We start from the raw sequence: 7,377 nt of genomic DNA on the forward strand, positions 1-7,377 counted from the left end.
CCCGGGCCGCCATAAACTCCGAAGAGTACGAGCTTGCCAACGCGCCACACCTTAGGCCATATCACAGGCATCGCTGCTCACACTGCGACCGCGGTGGGCGCTGCACAGTGCTTTAACCCGCTGCGCCACCAGGGAGGGCCCTCTCCCTTTACTTTTAACTGTCAAATTATGTATATTTAAAGCAGGTTTCTGCCAGAAACCATATAGCTGAGTGCTGAGCTTTCTATTCGTTCTGATATCAATTAAATGTCGATTCCCATTGACAAGATGAGCAATATTAGTATCAATGTTTGTGACAGTTTTCTCATCACTGCTGGAGGCTTCATTTTCTGCCTTTTTTAATGTTAACTGAGCATTTTTAGATGATTCTATTTAATCTTATCTCTTAATACATCCATTATACTTTAAAAGAAATTTTAGTGGCTTTCCTAGAAATTTTTTTAATAAACAGTTTTACCTAACCAAGTCCCACCTCCAGGTTACACTATTTCACTTCACATTTGGGGCAGGAACTTAGCCAACTCCCAGCTCCGCTCCCTCTCTGGTCACAATGGTGTCCTTCGGTTCACTTACCTGGTGTTATAATAGTGTAATGTCTTTAAACAGCAAACCGTCTTAAATTACAAATGAGAAAAAAACATTGACTTTTACCTTCATTTATTCCAACACTTTTCTTTATATTGAAGCAAGTTTTTGGTTTTTTATCATATCATCTTCCTTCTGCTAAACAAAATATTTTGATATTTTTTGCAGGGTACACAGACATAATGACAAATTCCTTCCATTTTTCTTATGTGTGAAAATATTTCTCCTTCACTCCTGAGGGAAATTTCACCGCATATAGAATTCTAGGTTGGTGGGTGTTTTCTTTCAACATTTGAAAAATTTCATTTCACTCTCTTCATCCTTACATGGTTTCTGATAAGTCTGCTGTAATTCTTTTGCTTGGTCCTCTATAGGTAAAGTATTTTGGTTGGTTGGTTGGTTGGTTTTATCCCCTGGCTTCTTTTAAGGTTTTCCTTTTGTCTTTCCTGCATTTTTGATATGACTATATATCAGCATTTTCTCTTCTTGGTATTCTATAAGCTTGCTTCATCTGTTTGGTTTTTATCATTAATTTTGTAAAACAGCCATTATTACTTCAACCATCCTTTTTAATTCTTTCTTTCTCCTCCTCTGCTAGGCTAATCATGCATACACTTCATTTTTTGAAAATGTCCCACACTTCTTAAGTGTTCTGTTATTTTCTCTCTGTTTGTCTGGTTCACTCTTCATTCTTCTTTCATTTCACTTTGGGGAATTTCTACTGAGCATTTCCAAGTGTGCAGACTTATTCCATAGATTGCTTTCAGTCTGTGAAGAGTCCACCCAAAACTCCAGTGTTCTTAGTGTTTATTTCCAGCACTCCCCTTGGGTTTCTACCCGTATTTCTCTCTGCTCATGTTACCATCTGTTTTTTCATGGTGTCTATTCATGAGACATCCTAAAGATAAATCAAAGGGTTTTAATTTGTGTCTGATCATTCCAATATCTGTATCACATCTGAGTCAGGTTCTGATGTTTGTCACTTCAGACTGTTTTTTTCTTGCCTTTTGGCATGACTTGTAATTTTTTTGTCAGAGTTGGACACATATCAGGTAGTAGGCACTGAGGTAAATACTATCCCATGAGGATCTATGGTGATTCTAGAAAGGAGTCGCATTAGTGATTGTTGTAGCTTTAGCTGTCAAAAGTTTCACATTTCTCAAGTGTCCTCATTTTAACCTTCCCTCTTGACTTTGAACTAAGTCCTCCTCAGAGAGAGCCTGTACCTTGCAGCTCTTTAAAACCTAAGCCCTGGCCCTCCCTTGTGGTGCAAAGGGTTAGGATATAGCACTGCAAGCCAGCTTCAGGGTGAGTTCCATCCCTGGCCAGGGAGCTGACCCACATGGTGTAGCAGACCTCTCCTGACCCGCCCGCTGCTCCCCTCAGCAGTATACTTCATCGATCTGCCTGTCCTGCTCCCAACTCTGTCTCTGGTGAATCCTCTCACTGCCCCTGCACCTCTGGCTATACCCCAGTTCTGTATGCATAAATACATAAATCTTTTTAAAAATGCAAGCCCAGGTGGATTAGGGTTTAAGCCTCAGCACTATCACCATGACTGCCTGAATCTATCCCCAGCCAGGAGCTGACCCATATGGGCAAGAGGGTGTCAGACCCTTTGTGAGAGGGGTTGACTGAGCTGGAAGCTCACTGGTGCCTGATTCCAGTGTCACTTCTGCGGTCCCTGTCCACCTGACCTGGAATACTGGGACTCAACATCAGCCCTGAAAACCTTTCCACAAAGGAGCTGAGTCCTGTTGCTGGAGGCTGGACTCCCAGATGCAAGCACCTTTGATTATTTTCTAATGAAAAACACGTTTGCATCCAAACTGAAATTATATTGTCAGCAGTTAATTATCACTTGTCAAATAAGCGTGTGCCCAGATTGCAGTTTTAATTTCCATATAGGTTTGCAAAATCCTCGTTTCTCTTATTTGATGAGGCCTCTCTGAGCCAGAGACACTCATTGTTGGAATTGTTGCTTTTTTTAAGCTTTTTTTTTTAATAAGCAGGTTTCTTGCCATCTGAGTCAGGGCTCTTTACAAATAACAGAAAAGCACTTGGTATAATTTAAGGAAAGAAAAATGGGCTCCAAGCTTGTCTGGGAACTGAGGGGCTCAGGGCTTGACGTGGAATCAGGCCTGAATCGCCCCACGGAAGCCCAGGCAGCAGCCCCACCCACCTCTGAGCCTCCTGGCCCCTATAGCGTCTACCAGCCTCTTCCCCAGCTGCTTGGTGTCTCTTCCGAGGTGCAGGATGGCTGTCTTTCCTCTCTTTAATGAATGACACACACCCTGGTGCTCGTGGGCCCGGCCCACCTGTCCTGCCCCTGACTCCCAGGAACTCTGGGCTAGTTGCCCCAGCCCAGGGAGCTGCTACCTGGTGTGTGAAACAGGCTGGTCCCTGCCTCAGCCACGGTTGTCTGGGAGAAATGACAGAAGCAATGTGCTCCGTAGACTGACAGGCAGTGGCGAGCTCTGCCAGTGGGGCCTGCGGCTTCTGTGCAGCAGGGCTGGTGGTGTCTTTACAGTGGGAGCAGCACGTTCTCTGGAGCAGAGTGCGAGCTGCTTCCTGGGGAGACAGAGAAACCAGATCCGGTGCTGACAGAGCCCTCAGCCTTCTTGACTGCAAAGTAAGGGGAGATGTCTCTGCCTGAGGGCCCCTCGATGGGCACACAGTGAGACGTGGTGTCTGGCAGGAAAACGCCCTTGACCGCAGCAGGAATAGTGAGTGTCCAGGCGCGAGCGCTCCTCCAGTGGGGGAAGAGGGAGAATAAATTAGTGGTCGTTTTCTAATGGGATGATGGTCTGCAACTCGATTCAGAGCCCTCTCCGGACACCTAAGACTGGGAGCTGGGCCAGTTTGTCATTTTCCTTTGTTCTTTGGTTGATGTCTACACTGGAGCCTGCCAAACCAAGAAAGTAAGTTCCGGTCAAGAATCCCAAACAAGCACCTGGCACATGGAAATCACGACGGGCCATGCGCAGGCCAGCACCTGAGACATTCTGTCTTCCCAGCAAACATTCTGCATCACGACATTACCTTATGGAGGTTGGTGTGACTGAGGCATGAGGCGAAGGGAAGAGCAGAGACTGAGGAGGGGCTGGCCAGGCTGGTCAGCACGCCGGAGGGGCTGACAACAGTGAGGATGGACTAGGTGGGGACTGACAGCGGGCGCACAGGTCATGACCAGACACAAACAAGCCAGTGATTGCAGAAGAACCTATGAAGAGGAATGGGCTGGGCTGTAGGAGGTGCACCTGGGATGAGTGTGCACCCCTGTGTGCATACCTGAGTACCTGTGTGTGCGAGCCTATGTGCACCTGTGTGCCCGTGTGCATATCTGTGTGCACCTGTGTGTGCCCATGTGTGCGTGCACTGGTGTTTGCTCCTGTGCATGCGCACATCAGGTGTTTGTGTGTGTGGCTGAGGATGTATATTGGGAGTGCCTTGTGTGTGACTGTGCGTCCATGTTTGTGCTGTTCATGTCTGCACCTGCCTGCATATAATAGGTTCTCGGTGGAGCTACCGGGGTTCACAAGACCCAGGGATCAGTGGGAGCCCCACTCAGCACTCTCTCCATTGCCCACACTGCTCCCCATTACAGAGGAAGGGTCTCTGCCTGTTGCTCCCAAGCCAGCTTCCTTTCCAACTCCAGTTGATGTAAATCTGTTCTAATTTCTAATCATTTTCTGTAATTTACAGAAGAGTTTCTTTGGTTCTGCAAAATGTTATCTAGTCAGTTCTGCCCCCTCTTGCTTTCATGTTCCGCAGTCTTGTAGTTAAGTAAAGAGAAGAATAAGAAAAGTGATAACGCATTATGGAGGGGAGGGGAGAAGAAAGGAGCTCCGAGCTGGAAGGTAATTACAGGGAAATGATGACAGTGAGTCATTTAAGCAAATTATATTTTAACTAAGGATGAGTTCTGTTCGCTTCTCATTGTGCCAGCTTCACCGTCTCCGGTGGCTCGTGTCCAGTTAGCCAGTGCCGGCCAGGCCACCACTGCAAAGGGCAGTGGCTTCTGGCTCCATCCTGAGCCTCCAGGTGGTGTGAGCAGAGCAGACAGCCGGCCCATTCACACCTCCAGCACGTGCCAGGTTTGCCCGCTCGCTCCCATGCCGCCTGCTCCTCTCACCCCCCATCCCCCACACACCCCCCAATCCGTCTTGCCCTACAAAGGCCTTCTGCCTCCCAGCACCCTGGACTGGTCCCAGACATGTCAGGTCCCCAACATATTTAGGCACCTGGTATGTGCCACATACAGAGCTAGGTGCTGGGGTGTACAGTGACCGAGGCAGACACAGTCCATGCCCCTCGGGCTTTCCAGTCAAGTAGGACAGGATGTTAGGGGCAATGACCACCTGAGGAGTGAGCCACAACTCGGTGAGGGCTCGGGGAGCTGCCCTGTCGAGGAAAGGCCAGGTGGACTTCCTGAAGGAAGAGCCTCTGGGACGCCAAGACCAGACAACTGCAGGTGGTGGGAGTCAGCCAGGTGAGATGGCCTGAAGTGCTCCAGGCTCTGAGGCCCACGTGCCAGGGGAGGCCCGAGGGACTGGACCATCTTGAATATGGAGAATTCCGCAGAGGCTGAGGCTTCAGAGGTTGGCAGGGCAACTGCCCTGGGCCTTCAGGCCTCTCAGGGCAGGCAACACCAGGACAGAGACCTGGAGAAGGGAGCGAGGGAGCCCCAGAGGCCCAGGAAGAAGGCTCCAGCTGGAGGCGGTGGCAGAGCAAGGCCCTGAAGTGGGAACTTGCTCCAGTCCCAGGGAGGGAAGAAGCCTGGGGCCAAAGGGATGAAGGAGGTAGAAAAGGCTGGGGGAGAACTCAGGACTGTCTGTCCGTGTGGACTGTGCCCTGCGAGGCAGGAACCCCCAGTGGGCAGCAAAGCAGGTCACCCAGCTGCTGTGGGAGAGTGTTGGCAGCAAGTAGGGGCCGTCCAGCGCAGACTAGAGAGTGCGGGAAGGTCCCTGAAGGGGCTCCAAGGTCAGCAAACAGTGGTGTCTCATGGGACCGGATGCTTAGGCCACACAGTGCCTGCACACAGAGGGCTGCGGCAGGGGCGGGGCCGTGACGCAGGGGACGTTCTGGACTCCCAGGACAGAACAGAGCTGTGGGGCCAGCTCACCTCACCTAGAAAGTGGGGGACTCGAGGCCTCTCTTCTGGGGTGACTGGTCCTGCACAGCCAGGGTGGTGGCGAATGGAGCTTAGCAGCTGAACACTGCGCTGAGGCCGAGCCAGACACGTACCGGCTGTATCTGATATATGGGGTGGAGTGGGCGAGGGTGTAAGGAATCCTCGGACATCACACACGATCTGGACCAGCCTGGGAACCTGCTGACATTAGTGGGAAAGATGAAATGACCCACCACCAGGCCCGGAGAGCAGCACATCACCCTGGCCACAGAGAGGAGATTCGCCCCAGGGGCTCAGCCCTGACTTTCCTCTGGGAGCCTGACATCATCTTCCTGAGGGCAGGTGCGGGATGAAGCAGGCCCCTCACCGCCACGCACCCCACCGCCTGTGCCACGGGGGTGTGGGGGGCTGGCGCTGTTGCAGACCTCGTTTCTGTCATCTGCCTCATTAGGAAGTTGTCTGAATCCAAGACAGCTTGTTTGTTGGTCACCTGACTCTACCAGCCTGCCAGACAGGCCACGCCGTGTTGTTTCTGGCCACGTCCCTGGCACTCAGGGCAGGACCAAGTGCTTGGCAGAGGCCAAGGGTACCTGTGACTGGAGGAATGAACGAGGCAGGAGCAGAGCTTATGAGGCCTAAACAGTAGCTGCTATGACGAAAGGGAGGGAGCCCCTCCCACTGTGAGCCCTGCACCCCGTTTTACCAGCTGTGAAGTGGGGGAGCGGGACCAGCCTCAGACTGCAGGGCCTGGCACGCCGTGGCTCCACAGGGGAGCTTCTGTTTAATCACAGGTAATCAGTCCTCCTGCCAGGCGCTCAGCACAGCCACAGTGCAGGAGACGGCAAGGGCCGAAAGGGCGGAGGGGGCGCGGCTCTCTCGGGGCCCTCGAAGCAGGGGTGAGGAATTTGGGCTTTTCCAGAAGAACACAGGGTGCTGCTGGGCATCTCGGCAGTGCAGCCACCCAGGGCTCTTCTGCCCCCGGGAGGAACTTGTTAGAGACACAGCCTGCTGCCCCAAACCCACCACTGGCCTCTCAGGCTGGAACCCTGTATTCTTAGAGCTCCCCAGATGACGCTGGAGGACAAATCACAGGCCAACATTTCGGAAGTGTGGCTGCAGAGGGTTTCTCTCAATCCGCGTGGTAGCTCATGGAAGGACGGAGCCGCCCCGAAAATGCGGTTCTCATCAGGAAAGGGCCTCGCTGCAGGTGGCGAAAATGTCCCTTTGAACTGATCAAAGTGGCGCTTTACATGTCTGGGCAGTGAATGTTGGAGTGGTCAGGCCCTGGGGCCGGAAGGAGTCCTCCTGCAGGAGCCCCATCTGCTGACAAAAAGCCCCCTGGGAGACCCCGACCCCTCCTTGCCGCCTTCCTCCATCCCAATTGTTTCAGCAGTTGTCAGAGCCAACCAGGAGCCTGAAAGCTTCCCAGGGGAGGAGAGCGGAGGGCAGGGGAGGGGAGGGTAAAGGAGGGCAGGGGAGAGGAGGATGGGGGGGAGGGAAGGGTAGGAGAGGGCAGGGGAAGGGAAGGGAGGGCAGGGGAGAGGGGGATCGGGAGAGGGAAGGGAAAGGGAAGGGAGGGCAGGGGAAGGGAGGGAATGGTGAAGAGGGCAGGGGAGGGTAAGGGAGGGTAGGGGAGAGGGGGATGGGGGAGGGAAGGG

This window comes from Condylura cristata, unplaced genomic scaffold (genome assembly GCF_000260355.1).
Source record: "Condylura cristata isolate star-nosed mole 26May11 unplaced genomic scaffold, ConCri1.0 scaffold00008, whole genome shotgun sequence".
In the NCBI taxonomy this organism is placed as follows: Eukaryota; Metazoa; Chordata; class Mammalia; order Eulipotyphla; family Talpidae; genus Condylura; species Condylura cristata.